Below are 18,686 nucleotides of genomic sequence, written 5' to 3'. Positions count from 1 at the left end.
ACTGTTGTAAACAGTACATCTCAATAAGATCTCTACTGTGTGCACCTGAAGCCAAATGCCAAGCCGTTAGTGTAATGTGTCCATGTGGTTTTTTCCTTCCCACCTAACACCATCTGTTCTTCATTTAGACTTCTTAAGGAGCACAAGGAACAGAGCTCACTTTCGAGGAGGTGTGATTAGAGTTCTCTAAGGCGCAAAGTTCTGATTTGGTAATGTGAACCTCTGAGAGTGTCTGTGAATAATAGATTTTATAGCAGTTATGAGAGCTTCAGAGGGGCACCTAGCTGACACTCAGTCAGTTAAGCCTCCGTCTCTTAATCTCAGCTCAGGCCTTGATCTCAGGGTCATGAGTTCAAGCCCTGCATTGGGTTCCATGATGGGTGTGGAGCCTACTTAAAAAAAAGAAGGAGAAGACAAGGAGGGGGAAGGAGAGAAAGAAAGGTGTTCAGGGATAGATGATATGTTTCCCAGTAAACTGCTTTTGCTTATGTGGGCAGAACAGTCTTGAAATGATTCACCAAACCAACAATCAACCACCCAAAGAGGATTATATGTAAATTCATGTTGTGTGGGTACTGGGAGGTTTGCAAGCCACGTATGTGGAATAAAGACACACAGATACACACACATACTCTCAAACACACAGACTAATAGCACCCATAGTACCAATGCTACCTTATGTGATTATTGCCATAAATATTCATGGTTAAAAGCAAGCAATAAAATTTAAGACACATATGATGTTAATAACACCCAAATTTGAACTTGACCACAGAACTTTTCCCTCTCAAACTAAATATATTGAGAATAGAGTGAAGCAGAAATAGTTGGGTTCTTTCACATAATGTATAACAACAGTGGGACAATGGGGGTCCACTGCCTTAAAATAATTTCTCCATGTATCTTGTCATGGTGTGGTCACTGTGATACTCTTATCAACGATTCATTTCTTTGTTTGAGTCACTAAAATACAGATATGTTCTGAGGAGGGTCAGCAGAATTATGTATAAACCACCTTCTTAGACTGGGAGGCAATTTGCAGACCTGGGGGAAGGGTCTGACTCAAGGCTCATCCTTACTTGTATGCTGAGGAGGCCAAACTGTGTATATGATTTCTGAAGTCCTTTCCAGATTTTACACCTGAATAGACAGGATGGTCTGCGGAGGAAGAGACTGTCTTATCAAAATCAATACTGTGGAATTCTACAGTGGTCATTTTTCTTAGCCTTCAACCCTTGCAGCCATCCTATAAAAGAAGGCTTTAGTAATGTCCCCATTTGGGGAGAAAGATTTTGTTTATTTATTTATTTGAGAGAAAGAGCAATGAAAGAGAGAGAGCATGAGCTGGAGTGGAGGGAAAGGGGCAGAGGGAGAAGCAGACTCCCTGGTGAGCAGGGAGCCTGATGTGGGACTTGATCCCAGGACTCTGGGTCACGTGGCTATAAAGTGGCACAGCTGGGTTTCATGTCCCTATAGTGTAGGGCACACATTGCAGACATTCATTTCAGTTCCAAGAATGCTGGACAAGCAACAAAGGAAGAGAGGCCGGGTCTTCCTCATCCTCTTCACCCCACAGACCCGTAAGAGCCCCTAGAGCTTTGTACAGGTCCTCAGTAAACATCTGTCATTCTTGTTGCTGATGATGACACATTTGTTGGGTTGTGTTCATTTCAGCCTCCTGGGTTGCTATGAGTGTAGCAAAGCTGACCATGTTCAGCTTCATTTTTTGTTGTTGTTGAAATTATCCACACAAAGTGAAGGTTCTGGTTAAGGGCACAGGGAGGCTCCTAGCAGGGTAGAAAGTGGGAATACCCAGAGCAAGAGGAAGACAATGAGGCTGCCAGGCCTTGAGCTAGTCTGACCTCTCTTCTGCCTGCCATTGCCTTCATTTCCTGACTGGTAAAGTGGTCCTGCTGGGTTCCTGTGAGACCCGAGTTGTACCTCTCTCATGTCCCTCCAAGGTGCCGTGAATGTGGTAGAAGGAAGAGGAGATAAGTCATTACCTAGACCAGGAATACTGACAATGGTTTGCTTGATTCCTGTTTACCTAGTACACTTGTCTCAAGCCTAAGAACGAGTGTGGCCACCAAGGCCATAAAATGGCACCGCTGTTTGACTCGCTTTCCCTCCTGTGGTACGTTGGCAGCTAATGACGTAGACTCCCTAACAATGTTGACAGCTCATTTATTATTTCCCAATGTGACCATGATAGAATAGCAACGTTGCTTTGCTTTGAACTTCTACTTGAGTTTTGTTTTATTCATTTTATTTTAGTTTTTTAGTTATGCATATTGTTGAAAGGATATAATCTTTAGAGGTGTTTTCCCAGCTGTCTTAGGAAAAGAGCTCTGATCTTGGAGCCAGTAGACCTGGGTGCTCTAGTCTCAGTTTCAGTTTTAACTGACTGTCATCCTGTAATCATACTCTGATCTGTGTTCTCTTGTGACCCAGATTTCTGGTGTCAATGGAGGAAATGCCAGATGCACTGAGGCAGAGGACATGCTGTCTGTGCCATGGAGGGGTTGGGGAGAGGTTGAATCCTAAGACCTCGACCTTGTTAATTCTGGCCAAATTGCAGTTACACACCTTATCCCACAATGAATAATGAGTATTCGGGATACACATGCCAAGCATTCATGGGATAGTAAGGTGGATCCTTTTTGTGGGTACCCTTTAATATTTTGGTACAGTCAGAGAAGCAAAACATGATGTAGGTAAGCATCTGGTGTTTTCACTCACAGCTTTTTGAAACTGCAACCCAATCTAGTAAGTTTCCAGGCTGACTCAGTGCAAAGGTGATTGTTTTGGAAAATTTGAATGAGATTGGTTTGGGCAACTTCAGTGTTAGGCAAGTAAAGGGATGGGGGCACTTGAAAGGATCTTTGCTTTGGACTCAAGTAATGGGAATACTTGAGCATAGGTCAAGAGGGAGGCAAGGGAGATGAACATATTTCTCCAGTACAAGCACCAGCGCACGCAAATGGGCACAGTCTTTTGTTCTGTTCAGTGTGAGACTTCTTTTTATGTCCTTCCCCTGCTTTGCACAGATACCTTTACTGCCTAGTGTAAGTGGTGTGTTAATCATAGCTAGCTGTGTATAGTGCTTCCTAGTCATCAGATAAATTACCCATGTTCTCTTGTTTAGTCTCACAGAAGCCATGTGCGGGAGATATCATTGTTATATTGTACTAATAAGGCAACTGAGGCACAGAGAGCTCAAGTGTCTCACTCAGGGTAAATGAGCGGTTCAGCTGAGATTTGAACTCAGGTAGGGCCAGTCTGTAGAGACTAACCTCATAACTATAGCGCTACACTAGCTCTATAAAATACACAAGTTTATTGATTTTCAGCCCTGTTTGTTGAAAAGTGTTTATACACCACCCCTATTAAAAATCTGAGCTGTGTGTTATGAATCTGTCTGTAAGAAAGGCTCTGCCATGACTCACAAAGGAGGGGCGTCTGGGGGGTGCGTCAGGAGACACGATCATCCGAAAGCTGTCCTGGGTTGAACTGAGCCATTGGGGCTGCCAGAACACTGGCTGGAGAAGGTCCAGGGAAGTGCGAAGTGGTGGAAGGTAACCCGAGAGTGCTCAGCTCCCAGCGTGTTCCTGGCACCCAGCACCTGTGGCTCTGCCGATTCTGGCTGAGAACCAGCCTGGTGGTGTGGGCTCTCCTCAGACTTTTGCCCATGGATGGGTACCTTGGTGGCTTTGTGTCCACTCATGATGGATACCCAGACCCTCGGATCCCTTCACAATGTCCTGCCAGAAAATTGCCTCCATTCTTGTTGAGTGACCCAAGTCTTTAAAATCAGTCCGATTGACTGGGCTTTGTTCCGGTCATCAGTGCTGACTTTATGTGCTGTTCTGTGCATCTCTTTAGGCTGGTGCCAGGGCTGGACCATGGGCTGGGACCATGGCTCTTGGGGCCACTTGCAATGCAGTTAAGTGCCGTGAGGATAGTCAATGGAAAGATAACAATACGTGGTCATGTCACCAAGTCCATGACTTTGCACATCTATTCACGTGGGCACCCACCACATGTGGTGATGGCCAACACTTGTAGTGCCGTCCAAGTGCCCTGTTGGGAGGTGCAGTCACTAAACTCATTGTTGGGCACCTGGGAGGTTCAGTCAGTTAAGCAACTGCCTTCTGCTCAGATCATGATCTCAGGGTCCTGGGATTGAGTCCCGCATCAGGGCTCCCTGCTCAGCCTGCTTCTCTCTCTCCCTCTGCTCCTCCCCTCAGCTCAGGGTGTCTCTCTCTTTCACAAAAATGAATAAATAAAATCTTAAAAAAAAAACCCAAAACTCATTGTAAATCGAAGAAGTGTAGGCACAGAGAGTAAATAAATTATCCCAGGTCATACAGTAAACAAATGGAGGAAGGATTGAAATCTCAGCCGTTAAGGCCCAGCATCTGTGCTCTCGGCCACCAGGCTATCCCACCTCACCTCCACTTGGCTTTCTATGGGATAAAGTGATAAATAACAGAGGACCTTCCCTCAAAGACTGTCTCACTGACTTGGGTTTTTGGTGGTCTTTGAATAGACTTTAGGTTGATGGACTTCTGGAAAAAATGTGAAGTGTCATTTATAAGTAAAGCTTCAGGTATGGTCTCAGGTTCATTTTCCAAAGAGCTTTCTGACCATGAACACAGATGACAATGCTGAGCCATTAGGCACTAAGGTCATTTAGACCCATCTCATCATTTGTGGTATAATAATAACGGCCCTCGTAGAGCGAACACATCCTGTGAGCTGGGCACTTGTGAAAACCTTTACGTTTACTTCCTTGCTTGATGCTCATGATTGCCCCTGGGGAGTGGACCATGATTATCCCCACTTTATGGAGGAGGAAACTGAGTTCCAGGGATGCTATATAACTTACCCAAGGTCCCACCATTAGTAACTGGTAAGGCTGGCTCAGGATCCCTAGCAGCCTGGTTCCAAAGCCCCGTGTTCTTAATTAGCCACTGCTCCAGGGTAGAAAGATTGTTGGGTTTGGGGTTAGGACACTCACACTGGCCCTGCCAAAATGTCGACATGCCCAATGCTGGCCAAGTCATATCTTTTCTCTGGTTCTCATTCATTCATTCATTCATTCAACAACTACTTCCAGCTTACCTACTGGTATGTACCAGTGAGTAAGACAGACTTGGGCCATGCTAGTGTAGAGCTTATGGTGAAATGTTCAGTTTTCTTATCTGTAAAAGATGAGAATTAAAATATGTTAAAATAGTTCTCATCCCTTTGAAATACCATGCCTCTTTTTATAAAACATTATTCCTTCCTTCGTGTTCTTTGAAATTTCCGAGGAAGTGAATTACCAAGACTAAAAATAAGTTAAATAAATTATAATATTGAGTAATTTTTGTTTGAATCACTCTGGTCCTCATCCCTACCCCGAGGGTGATTCTGATACACTGCCTACACTCCGCCCTTGCCATCCCCAAGCCTGGGCAGTCTTTCAGGGAAGAATCATGGGGATGGTATTTTCACTTTAACAACAAAGGGATCTACAGTTAATTTTTTAATTGCTTGGAAATGCTGGGGGTTGTCTTTTTTATTTGTTTTCATTCTTTTGCTAGGTTTTGGCCCTTGGGTGTGCGCAGCAAATAAAACTTCACTCATTCCTTTTACTGAAAACCCCCTTACCCCCACCAGGCATTGTTGTGAGTCATGAATTGTCTCATCAACGGACATTTCCTCATCCTGTTTGTGGGAGGAACACCAAGGGACGTGCCCGTGCGTCTGACACGGGGGCCCACAAGCTCCTCCTCATTCGGAGGCCTTGTGAGGGAGATGAACTTTTGGCTCTGCAAAGTGTCTGGGCAGTTTTTACTGAGATTTGCACAGGAGGCCATACTTCACAGACCTCTTAGGAGCTCCAGCTGGCTCTGAATGCCTCCCGAGGCTGGGCTTCTCCAGCACCCCTCCTCGCCCTTAACTATACACAAACTATGTGCTGTTCTCTTGTCATTTCATGGACGTGTAAGCTCCTAGGGACAGTGTCACCACGCAGAGTAAATGAGCACCACATACTTGCTAGCTGGACTGAGGAGTGGAGAGCAGGATTCTTTAATTTTTTTTTTTTTATTTTGGTAAGAACACTTAACATGAGAACCATCCTCTTAAAAAATTTTAGCGTACAGTACGTTATTATGTACAGTACACAGTGTTGGACAGCAGATCATTAAAGCATGTTCATCCTACTTAACTGAAACATTATGCCTGTTGATTAGTAACTCCCCCTTCCCCTCCTTGCCTGGCCTCCAGCAACCACCATTCCAGGCTTTGATTTTACGGATTTGACTGTTTTAGATTCCTCCTGTAAATGGATTCACGCCGTACTTGTGTTTCTGCTTTTGGCTTATTTCATGTAGCATGATGTCAGTTATAATGGGAAGAGTGGATTTACTTATGTTCTAAAAGGAGTGATAGGTATGAAAAAAATGCAGTTTAATTCAACAGCCATTGGTGTGGGCCCAAGATTCAGCGCTGTCGTCTAGAGATGAAGGAGACCCGTGTCTAGCGATGTGCAGGCAGGTGTTTAACCGGGGGCTCTGTGGGGCTCTGTAGCCTTGCTGATTTCCATAGCATAAAAAGCCTCTCACCATGGTTAATTTCCAACCGCCCACATGTCAGACTGGCTCGCAGAGCTCTCCAATGTGTAAGAGCTCTCCTGAGGCCCTACAGTCTCGTCCTGCCCCTACCATCACTGTTTTCAAAAAGTTGTCAGTTTAGACTCTGACATAGGTAAGAGGCAGGTGCAGTGTGATAAGGCAGAGAGGGGCATAATGTACCAGGTAGAAAAGCATCAGGAGGACAGAGATTCCATTTTTTGGTGGAGACATCCATGCGGGGAGCTGCAGGGACAGGAAGGACGTGTGGAAAGGCCCACAGGTAGGTGGGGCTGAGGACCTTCAGGGCCCCTCCACTGGGTTCAGTTCAAGGGGAAGTGCCTTGGAGGTCCCTCATGACCTAGGCTCACCTCACTGGGCTCACTTTTCTCCCATGTTGAGCGGCACAAACTTGTTCCTCCAGCCGGTCCAGCCCAGGCTTGGGAACACAGCCGTGCCTTGGCTCACACTGGTCTTCCCATCTGGAAAGCACTTTCCCTTCATCCCCATCTCCTTACTTTCCTCCTCCTCCTTTACCACTCTTCCAGATCACAGAAAACACCAACCAGCAGGGAAAAGGCGTAGAAAGTGTGTTCCATCAAATTTAGGAATTTATGTTCTCCAACAGTCACCGGGAGAAGGTGAAAGGCAAACAACAGAGGCAGAAAAAAATATTTGCAGCCTTTGTAAGAACTGATGGGCTTTTACTAGAATGTGGAGGCAATGCAGGAAGAGAAAGACAGAAAGCAGGGGCGAGGCGGGAACTTACAAGAGTGGGTGTCCCAGTGGCACGGATGAGAAGGCGCTCGTCTGTATGAGTTAGTCCCTAGGAGGATTTGGAGACATGGAAAATAACGTATATTGCAGCTGAGAGTTGAATTTGCTACAATCATTTCAAAAACTTTTGGGCTGTGTTTACTAATATTGAACATATGCGTACCCTGTGACCCAGCAATGACTGTTCTAGATATATAGCCAAAAACCACACACATAGTTCACCCGCAGGAAGGTACTGGAAAGTTGATACCGAACATCAGTAGCAACGGCTCCCAGTGGGGGAATACCCAGATGCTATCAACAGTAGAGAGTAAGTTATGATTCCACTCCCATGGTGGAATCCTATACAGCCACAAAAAAGAATGAAGTGTTGTTCCTGTAACAACAGAGATGAAACTCACAAACCTAATCTGAATGAAAGGGGTCAGACCACGAGAGGATACAAATGGAATTATTCTGTTTATAGAACGTTCAAAACCAGGCAAAACTCTTTATGGGGTTAGAAGTCAGTCTCCTGGGAACTCGGGGGAAGAGCAAGGTGGCTGGTGGCTGGGAGGGTTGAGTTGGAAGTCTTTGCTGGTGTTTTATTTCTTGCCCTTAGCTACCTGCGTAGGGTTTGTGTACCTCTCTGTATATCTTACATTTTCATTAACTGAAAAACAAAGGAGCTGCTGAATGGAAGTGTTAGAAATAGAGGGCAGTGTGTGTTTTTCTAGACTGCTTCTGTGTTTTCTCTTTTAGCATTTTCTATTTTTACAAATTTAATCTTTAGACAAAATATATTGAGAGTGACTCTGTGCCAGGAACTATGTGAGATACCGAGGATAAAAAAGGGAACAAAATAGAAAGAAAAAAAATAAAACTGCTGCTCTCAGGGAGCTCCCATTCCCATGGGGCCAGGAAGGCAATTGAATAAACAAATCATAAAATGTGAGGTGGTGATGAGTGCTATGAACTAATATGGGGGATAGGAGGATAGGGAGTCATGAGCTGCGGTGAGGATTTGGGCACCAATTAGGTATCATTTCATATCCAGTAGACGAAGACACTGTGATAGGGCAGCATTTGAGCAGGGACCTGAATGTGGTGACAGAATGAGCCTAACAGGAATGTGGGGAAAAGAGCTGCACAGTGCTCTTTCCCCACATTCAGCAGCAAATGCAAAGGCCCTGTGGTGGGATCCCTGGCTTCCCCCATCAGAAACTTGGGTCCCAATTTTGTCTTCTCTCTTTCCTCTGGCCTCATATTCAAACCAGATTGCTAATCCATTTGCTTCTCTACCTAAATATCTCTTAATTTTTCCACTTTTTCTCCATCTTCACTGTTGTTGCCTGTTTGGGGAATAGTTTCTTAACTCTGTCTTCCATTCCCCCTCCTTTTTTTTTTTTTTTTTTTTTTTTTTTTTTTTGGTTTGACAGGGCTCCCCTTTATACTTAGATTAAATGCCCTACTTTTCTGCTTTCCTCTCTGGTCTCCTTTCTTGCTGCTCATGCCTTGCAGCCCACGCTCGAGTCATGCCAAAATGATAACCTTCCTCAGCTTCCCTTTGAGCCCTCTGGACTCTGAGCCTTTCCCTCTTGAGAATGCCCCGGCTTATAGCAATCCTTCCCCTCCCCACCTGCTCATTCTGAGTTTTGCCCATCCGACACATCTTAACTTAGATGTTATTGATGCTGGGACATTTTTCCTACCCCTTAACCCTGGCCACATGTCCTTCCCACTGGTGTCTCCCCATCATGGCTGGCTTAGATCATTCTGTACCTGTCTTTATTTTCCTGAACTTCCCACTAAACTCCATGACACAGGAGGGAAGGAACTCTGCTTTGTATCTCACTGCTTAGCATAGTTCCTGACCTTTAGATATTGTACAATAAATGTTAAATGAATGAATATGTGTTGACGTAGATCCCTATGATATGAAACAAGTCTTGTAGTACTTTTATTGGTAATCGATGAAACGGTTTTACAGTTAAGACAATCTTTGTCAAGACACAAAAGCCAGACCTGCTGGGTTTAGATTCTTATTCCTGGTAATTCTGTGTTTCATAATTTCCCAAACACAGAAATATTATCCATCACATTTTAATGTTATCCTATTTCACTTAGTCATACGTAAAACATCAATTCAGAGAACTTTGAATCTGTGAAAACGTTCAAATGCAGAGACCCAAATGTGTTTCTCTGGCAGCAAAGCAATATGATTATTGTGACTTATTTCTAGAGTTGAAACTTAATTTCTAGAAAACAAAATCAGAGTTAGACTTTATTAGTCTTGTCGGGTTTGGGGCATGCTAGGTGGAGTTCTTTCCTATGTATCACAGCTCCTTCATATGGAAATGAAAGCTTTTAACATGATGAGAGAGTGGGAGACACAAGAAGGAGGATTGAGTAGCCCTTCTTATACCCACATCTCACCCACGTGAGAGGGGATGCTCTTGATCCCTCTTGGCATGAGGGTCAGAAGAGAGCTGAGCAAGGACTTCAGGTGGGCCTGGGGCACTGTGCCAGAGTCTCTCAAATTGACTTTTAAAAATTGTATCAACAGGATGATTTGGAGAATTATAAATGTTTAAGCATCAGATACATCTGTAGCTCCTATCTGATAAGCACTTGCTGTGTTCCAAGCCCTGTAACTGTTTAAAAAAGACCATCTTATTTAATATTAATCCAGTCATATGGGATCAGTACCATTATATTCCCATCCAGCAGATGAGGAAAGTAGATCTGGAGAGATTGAGTGATTTGCCCTAGGTCACACAGTAGATCAGTGGTAGTACTGAGCTATGAACCCATTCCTTATTTTATTTTATTTTATTTTATTTTATTTTATTTTATTTTATTTTATTTTATTTATTTTAAATCCAGTATAGCTAACATACAGTGTCATATAAGTTTCAGGTGTGCAATGTAGTGACGCGACCATTCTGTACATCACCCAGCTGCTCATCACAAGTGCCCTCCTTCATCCCCATCACCTGTTTTCACCCATTCCCCAACCACCTCCCTTCTGGTGACCTTTAGTTTGTTCTCAATAGTTAAGAATCTGCTTCCTGGGTTGCCTGGGTGGCTCAGTGGGTTAAGCATCTGCCTTCGGCACAGGTCATGATCTCAGGGTCCTAGGATTGAGCCCTGCATTGGGCTCTCTGCTCAGTGAGGAGCCTGCTTCCCTCCCTCTCTCTGCCTGCTTCTCTGCCTACTTGTGATCTCTCTCTCTCTCTGTCTCTGTCAGATAAATAAATAAAATCTTAAAAAAAATAAGAATCTGCTTCTTGGCTTGTTCCTCTTTCTCTTTTTCCCTTTGGTTGTTTTTTCATTTGTTGCTTTGTTTCTTAAATTCCACATATGAGTGAAATCATGTGGTGTTTGTCTTTTTCTGACTGACTTATTGTACTTAGCATTATACACTCTAGCTCCATTCACGTCATTGCAAATGGCAATATTTTATTCTTTTTATGGTTCAATAATATTCCGTTGTGTACACATCTCATCTTCATCTGTTCATCAGTGGATGGACACTTGTGCTGCTTCCGTATCTTGGCTGTTGTAAAAAAAAAAATGAAGTTATAAACATGAATTCGTGTTTTTTATTTTTGGGGTAAATGTCCAGTAGTGTGATTACTAGATGTAGAGTTGCTCTAGTTTTAACTTTGTGAGGAAGCTCCATACTGTTTTCCAGAGTGGCTGCACCAGTTTGCATTCCCACCAGCAGTGTAAGAGGGTTCCCCTTTCCCCACATCCTCACCAACACCTGTTGTTTCTTGTGTTGTTGATTTTAGGCATTTGGACAGGGGTGGGATGGTATCTCATTATAGTTTTGATCTGCACTTTCCTGATGCTGAGTGATGTTGAGTATCTTTTCATGTGTCTGTTGGCCATCTAGGCATTTTCTTTGGAGAAATGTCGTTTATTTCTTCTGCCCATTTCATTTATTTATTTATTTATTTTAAATATTTTTATTTATTTATTTGAGAGAGAGAGAGAATGAGAGAGCATAAGAGGGGAGAGGTCAGAAGAAGAAGCAGACTCCCCGATGAGCAGGGACCCCCTCCCCTGCCAATGCGGGACTCTATCCCAGGACTCCAGGATCATGACTTGATCCAAAGGCAGTTGCTTAACCAACTGAGCCACACCCAGGTGTCCACTTCTGCCTATTTTTAAACTGGATCATTTGGTTTTTGTTGTTGAGTTGTATTAGCTCGTTATATATTTTGGATACCAACCCTTTATCAGATATGTCATTTGCAGATATCTTCTCTAATGCCATAGGTTGCCTTTTAGTTTTGTTGATTGTTTCCTTTGCTGTGCCGAGGATTTTTATCTTGTTGAAGTCCCAGTAGTCTATTTTTGCTTTTGTTTCCCTTTCCTCAGGAGACATATCTAGAAAAATATTGCTGTGGCCAATGTCAGAGACCTGACTGCCTGTGTTCTTTTCTAGGATTTTTATGATTTCAGGTCTCATGTTTAGGTCACCCATTTTGAGTTTTTATGTGTGCGTGGTGAAAGAAAGTGGTCCAGCTTCATTCTTTCGCATGGAGCTGCCCGGTTCCCTCAACACTATTTCTTAGAGAGACCCTTCCCCATTTCCTGCTTTGTTGAAGATGAATGGACTGTATAATTGCCAGTTTATTTCTCTATTTTCTATTCCATTCCATTGATCTATGTGTCTATTTTTATGCCAGTGCCATACTGTTTTGATTACCACAGCTTTATAGTATAACTTGAAATCTGGAACTGTGATGCCTACAGCTTTGCTTTTCTTTTTGAAGATTCCTTTGGCTATTCGGGGATCTTTTGTGGTTCCATACAAATTTTAGAATTGTTTGTTCTAGTTCTGTGAAAAATGCTGTTGGTATTTTGATAAGGATTGCATTAAATGTGTAGATTGCTTTTGGTGCCATAGACTTTTTTTTTTTTAACATTTTATTTATTTATTTGACAGAGAGAGCGACTGTGAGAGAGAGAACACAGGCAGGGGGAATGAGAGAGGAAGAAGCAGACTTTCCACCAAGCAGGGAGCCCCATGCGGGGCTTGATCCCAGGATGCTGGGATCTTGACCTGAGATGAAGGCAGATGCTTAACCACTGAGCCACCCAGGTGCCCTGGTACTATAGACATTTTAACAATATTTGTTCTTCTGATCCATGAACATGGATGTCTTTCCATTTCTTTATGTGGTCTTCAATTTCTTTCACCATTTCCTCTTTCTAATCATTAGGCTGCACTGCCTCCCATATTGAAAAATAAACCAACTAATTCTAGAGACAAATACATCTGACTTTAGGGTGTCTATTGCTGTGGATTATTCATGGCCTAATCCAAATGTTATGCTCCAGTACTGGTTAAAAGATAAGAGAGTTGTGATAGCAAATTCCCTGCAAATGTGGCATCTGACCTACAGAAGACACTTTTTCACCAAGTAGCACCAAAATAAGCTTCACTAAGCAAGGGTTCATAACAGAAGATCCTTCAATTGTGGGCAGGGTGGGTAAGTGTAATCTTTGAACAAAAAGAGTCTCCCCTCTGGAGAAATTGTGATCCTGGAGAGAAGGAGGGAGCGGATAGCTGGCCCTCCTTCCCTCTCTGGCCCCTGGGCTCCGCTCTGGCCAAGGGTGTGTTTGTTTGGCTGTGATTCTTTTCCTTCAGTTTCCCTCTCTAGGTGTCATGTTTCATGAGCTCCAGGCTTCCGCCTGTGTCAGCCTCAGCCTCTGGCTTTAATCACTGCTCCTTGGCCAAAGCTGAGTGAGGGTTTGCAAACCGAACCTGATTGGATGCATATTTGCTGGGGGCGATTGCTGGACAAGCACCTCACCAATCCCTAGCCCCCAGTAACACTGACAGCGACACCCTCCTGGTTGGAGCCCAAACCACGGCCTTATTAAGAGAGGCCCCTTTCCTCTCTGCTCCCACCCACACCCTTGCTGCTGGCCCACGCTTCCTGTGGCAATCAGAGGTAGGCCTTGCACCTCACAGCTTTCTTCCCGGCCCTGCTCTCCACCCGCAGCCAGTTTCCTTGCACAGAAAGTACCAGAGGTTCCAGAATTCACTTCCCTACCTCTGGACCTTGAGTCCCTGTCCTTAGCAGGTCAGAATCTCCACTGCCTGCTGGGGTTTCCCTCGAACCAGCTCCCCCTCCTTCTTTGGAGTCTCCTTTCCCCAGTCTGGCTGTGGGGTGGGGTGGGAGGACATGTACATCTGATTCTGGTTATCATTTTAGGGGGAGAACATAATGGAGAATTAATGACCTATTTATAAGCGACTCTCTTGGTTCCTTTATTTGTTGACTTCATAGGATTCGTGGATCAGGATATTGGTGAGAGTGTATGTCTCTTACAAGAGATGGAATTAAAGACAGGTTTTTTAAAAAAGATTTTATTTCTTTATTTATCTGTTTAGTTAGAGAGTGAGAGCAGGGGGAGGGGAAAGGGAAGAGAGAGAATCCCAAGCAGACCCCGTGCCCTGCATGGATTCCAACATGGGGCTTGATCTCAGGAACCCCAAGATCATGACCTGAGCCAAAATCAAGGGTCGTACGTTTAACGAGCTAAGCTATCCAGGTACCCCTTAAAGATGGTTTTTAAGAAGAATCAGGGACTGCCTCCCGGAAGGGCACAAAACAACTCCCCAACTGGACCGAAAGTAGCGTCCTGGGTAGGTCTTCAAGTCCAGATCCGAAAACCCTTTGGCAAGGAGAAATTGAGACTGCGGAATCTCACACATGTGCTGAACGCAAAGAATCCCCCCAAAGTTTATGACTCAGACAGTATCAGGAGGTATGCAGAGGAACACGTTCCAGGGAAAGATGGGCTCTGACAATTTTGCATGCTAACCCAGACTGCCTCTTGCTGGAGCGAGGGAGAGGGGCTCTTTGTTTTTGGGATGTTTGCTTTTGCTGCCAAGGTCTTGTCATGTCATGATTGTTTAATATATATGAGCCCAAGCCAGGTACTATGGGGAGTCAAATATCTTTACTGCGAAATGAGACAAACTCCAATTCTTTAAGCAGCTCCAGTTGTAATAATAAGACTTGAGGCTAGACACTGTTCTACGTATTAACTTGTTTCTCTTTAGTGATGCTCCTCTGGGATGGTGTTGTGGTTAGCGTCCAGTTCTTAAATGAGAAAACTGAGGCACGAGTGCTCTGTGACTCACGTAAACTCACCCAGCTAGTAAAGGTCCGCGTTGGGATTTAAAGCCGAGCTGGGTTGCCTGCTCGGGATATTGAAGGGGGAGATGGTAGCATTGATCAGGCTTGGGTTATCTGTTCCCAATCCCAAGAATCTCCACTTCCTGATAGTAAAGACAACAGCAGCCAGCTACAGAGATCCTCTCTGAGATTGAGAATAGAACCTACTAATTTGTTGGTGACCGATGTTTGCGGTTTATCTTCTTGTCTATGTGCATGAGAACCGTCATAGGACACTGTTCTGAATGAAAATTGACCACTGTGGGTGGGTGGGGGGACTGAGAAGCAGGTGGAACAGCTGGGAGTCAGGGAGATGGGACGAATGGTGACGTCTGTGGGGTGCTGTGTCCAGGGATCTGGTTCTCAGAAGCTGTCCTGCTTATCAGAGGGGATCAACCCCTGGCCATGATCACGCTTGTTCAAAACGTTGGGAGAGGCACAGTCTGAGCCTCATACAGGATGCCTAACCCCCTGCTCCCTTAGGCCGGCCTGGCACAGAGAATATATTTAACTCACCCTTCCTTGTTCTTCATGTTCACTCTAATTGTGCCGTGGTGTTTGTTGTCCAGGGGAGAGGGAGGAATAGCGCCTCCCAAGCTGGGTTGAGATCCAGCCCTATGATTAGGGTCAAGCTGTCCTCTGCCTGCCTCTCTCCTGCCTCCTGCTGTGTGGACACGGCTCCTTCACTGCTGGGAGAAGGTCATGGCTTTGAATGTTCCCACCTGCCAAAGCTGGTATCTGGGAAGCTCGTAGGTACTCCGACACTCACAACGCCCTTCCAGACTGTAAAGGAGCTCTGAGGGGTCGGTTAGAGGTTCCTCCCTGATTGTCCCTTTGCTAGTTTTGGGGGGCTTCTCTTACCATTTGAGGCCTTGAAGAACATGCTTCATCTCTAAAGGCCATCCTGAGGGTTTTCAGAGGAGAAGGAGGGGAGATTAGATTTCCCCAAGCCTGGAATTGCTCTGTTTGATTTATAGGGTGAGGAGTTTTCAATCTGTAATCCTTTTGGGGTTTTCTGTGCTGCAAGAATATTCCCTGGGGCTCTCCAGATCCTTATTTAACCCAGATTATCTGCCATAGGATGCTCCCAGGGCAGGCTGTGCTGCAGGAGGCCAGCATGGCCTGCTGACTTACATCACTGCACCCTGATGCAGTGACACAAACATGGCGGGAGGGAAGGAGATTTCAAGAACCCATTAGAGGCATTTGGATTTCTCAGTGCCTCCTCAAAAACTGTGCGCAGAACTGAAATGAAACCTGTCACGTTAGCATTATAATTCTAAACACTGGCCTAGCTGGGCCAGAATGATTTAATAGTTGCCTTCATGAGATCTGTACTGGTTCCACTCGCATTCTTTTATATCCCATTGTTCTGTTTCTGCATTCGCTCTGGATGCTTCTCCCCCTTCCCCACTATTCCTCGTTGGCTTTATCCTGCACTGCACATCCAGATTTTTGTAAAAAAATGGACTGTAGTGGTTGCTGTAATTTGGGGTCGCTCCCTTCTATGAACATTGGCTTTAGAGCATGGAGAATGGTTTGCGGCTAGATGTGGTTATGTCGTCTGGTCCCTCCGGGCCGCCCAGCTGGTGGCTGGACCCTGTTGTGCCATTCTCTGTTCCTCATTTGGTTTGTTCAGAGCATGAGCAAATAAAAGCAAAATGTAGAATTTCTCAATGTATTCAACTTAAGTTTGTTTTCATTTTCTTTCTGTAAGAGTCACTCACTATTTCTACAAATGCCCTCAGTTTTATCCAAGTGAAAACTCAGTGTTAGCTCCATAACACTACGGAGAGAAACTCAGTTGCTGAGGCTCCCTGGGAACATTCTTAGACATAAAATGCCAAGATTTTTGGATGTGCAAACAAATTGTTTAGAAAATGCTCAGAAAGATCTCTGCCTCCTTATTAGCTTCTTTTTTAACCTACCCTGTTTAATGAGCTGGGATGTGGCTGAATTAGTTAGGAAAGTGATAGCCCACATGTGCCCTGACTATAACCATAAACATCTTTGAACAAATGTTGTTACTCCTGAGAGAGCTTCTTTAAACTACCAGGGGCCATACAGAGGTGTGTGTCCCGCACTTTCATAGTGACTGTGACAATTCCGTGAGACTCTTCACCATGTTTCTTGTTTCCAGGATTGCAGGATTCTGACCTTATGATTTGCTTTCCTGTTTTCAACCTTAGCTCACCCCACACTTGATGTTCAGCAGCAATATCCTGGCTTCCCCTGGCAACACTATATTCTGCCACTTTGGGTGAATGTGCTCCTTGTCTTTTCAGCCCTGGACCTTATACGCAGGCTTGGGACCTTGTGAATGCTATGCCTCAGGCTTTGGTGGACTCCAAGGCCATGATCTAGATACTTTTGTATGTCATGACCCTTTTCAGGGAGCTCAGCCAAGGATATCACGTAACCTGTTTGAGCACCATATTGGAGATTCACACCTAGGGGACTGTTTTGTTCCTGGGAAGCCTGAGACTTCGGGACTCCGGGATTACAGGAGTGGAGCTGAGCTTTCGGGATTTTTATCACATGCTGTCAGCCTTGGGATCCTGGTGTCCGTGTAGACTGCTACACAAGAGGAAGTATTTGAGTAGAAGGATGAGCATGCTTGGGTTGGGTCATTCTTTTATTAAATGGACAGTAAATATACGTCTGTTAAAATGTACATTCAAACCAAAATTTTGGAAGCCCTGGGACTGTAGGACTCTGAGATTTGAGGCTATGACAAGCTGCTAGAGGAGATGGTTCTGAGGGGCTGTGGGCTGTGAGATGTTGATCAGTCATTAGTCACCTGCAGGGCACTAAGGGGACACGCAGAGTCCAGACCCCCAAACAGCTTAGAGCTATTGAGACAGAAAAGGAAACTGCATACACTTGTGTGATTCTAACCCATGTTTTCTTTCCTATAGTCTGTCTTCTGTGTGTGTTGTGGTGAAACCAAGTAAGACAAACACTGAGAGTATTGGCTTTCACTTCTGTGGAATTCAAGACCCTGATAAATAATTTAGGGTTTGGGGAGATCAGGACACAAGAAGTGGAACTGAAAAACGGAGGTAATTTACTAACGTATGTTTATAGATTCAAACACTTCAGTAACTGGGATTTTATGACTGATCCCAGGAGATCTAATTATTCTTTATAACTGTTAAGTGGCCTTAAATAAGTTTACCACACATTTTCTTGGAAAAGTGACCGATACTACTCTCTAGATCTCACTTCTGACTGAAGCTCAAGTTTACTTTAAACGATTTAGCTGTAGCAGAGTGAGGTCCTGATATGTCACTTTTGGCACAGAATCTGGGCCAGATAGCCGACAATGGAAGGTGACAAGGACCAGCTGTGGTGTCTGCTTGTAGAGGCGGTGTGAGCATGTGAGGGTTCACATGTCTACAAATCAGATAATTCTAGGGCCATAAGTTATCATTATATGTGAAGCTTCACATCTCCATTGGCATGAAGAAGGAGTTCTTTCGTGGTCCTCTGTGTTGGACTGGTGTCCGCTTACCCAGTTTTGGGCTCTAATGAACAGACACATAGATTATTAAAAATAGGAAGGGTTTTAGAAGTTAGCTGGCCCAGTCTCTTGCACAGAGAAGGACTCTTCCCTACAGTCTTCTAAATCAGATGATTATCCAGCCTCTACATGAACATTTCCTATAACAGGGGCTCATACCCCCACACAGAAACATACCCCAGTTTTGGATGCCTCTAATTCTTAGGATGCCCCCCCCCCGCCTTATGTTCAGTTGAGATCTGCCCCTCTGGAACTTCCTTGAGTTATGACTCTGAAGCTCTGTTGTGTGATCTGAATGCCTCTACTTCGGGAGAGTGCGTCAATCACGTGTTTGAAGACCGTCAACTTCTAGTGGAATCTTTTTTTTTTTTTTTTTTTTTTTGCCAGGTGAAACATTCCAGGGTCCTTCACTGAATCCTCTTGTTTTCTTTATAGGGAAGCCGCTCCTCCCCTTTTCCCAGTTGAACCTGTCGACTCTGGAGACTCTGCTCCCTTGTCACAGGGTTCACTACTCCCTGCCTGAGGAAAGTCTCATTCTTCTTATGGCTCTGGATGTATAGTTTGGAGTTCTTCTTTCTCCTC

At 44.5% G+C, this 18,686-nt stretch overlaps 1 protein-coding gene across 2 annotated transcripts in view; it reads left to right on the top strand.

The window, feature by feature from the left end:
• Positions 1-18,686, top strand: part of DDR2 (discoidin domain receptor tyrosine kinase 2) — a 148,480-nt gene that overhangs the window by 50,140 nt on the left and 79,654 nt on the right. Inside the window, exon 1 of one of the 2 annotated variants that reach the window (XM_047704535.1) lies at positions 13,330-13,348. The exons of the other annotated variant lie outside the window; for it this stretch is intronic. The gene's annotated coding sequence lies outside the window, so the exon portion shown is untranslated. Of the gene's footprint in view, positions 1-13,329; positions 13,349-18,686 lie in introns of those variants that run through there. 2 annotated transcript variants of the gene reach the window in all.

This window comes from Lutra lutra, chromosome 15 (assembly GCF_902655055.1).
Source record: "Lutra lutra chromosome 15, mLutLut1.2, whole genome shotgun sequence".
NCBI classification, from domain to species: domain Eukaryota; kingdom Metazoa; phylum Chordata; class Mammalia; order Carnivora; family Mustelidae; genus Lutra; species Lutra lutra.
The sequence above is the reverse complement of the archived record's forward strand: the minus strand, read 5'-3'. Positions and strand labels throughout refer to the sequence as shown.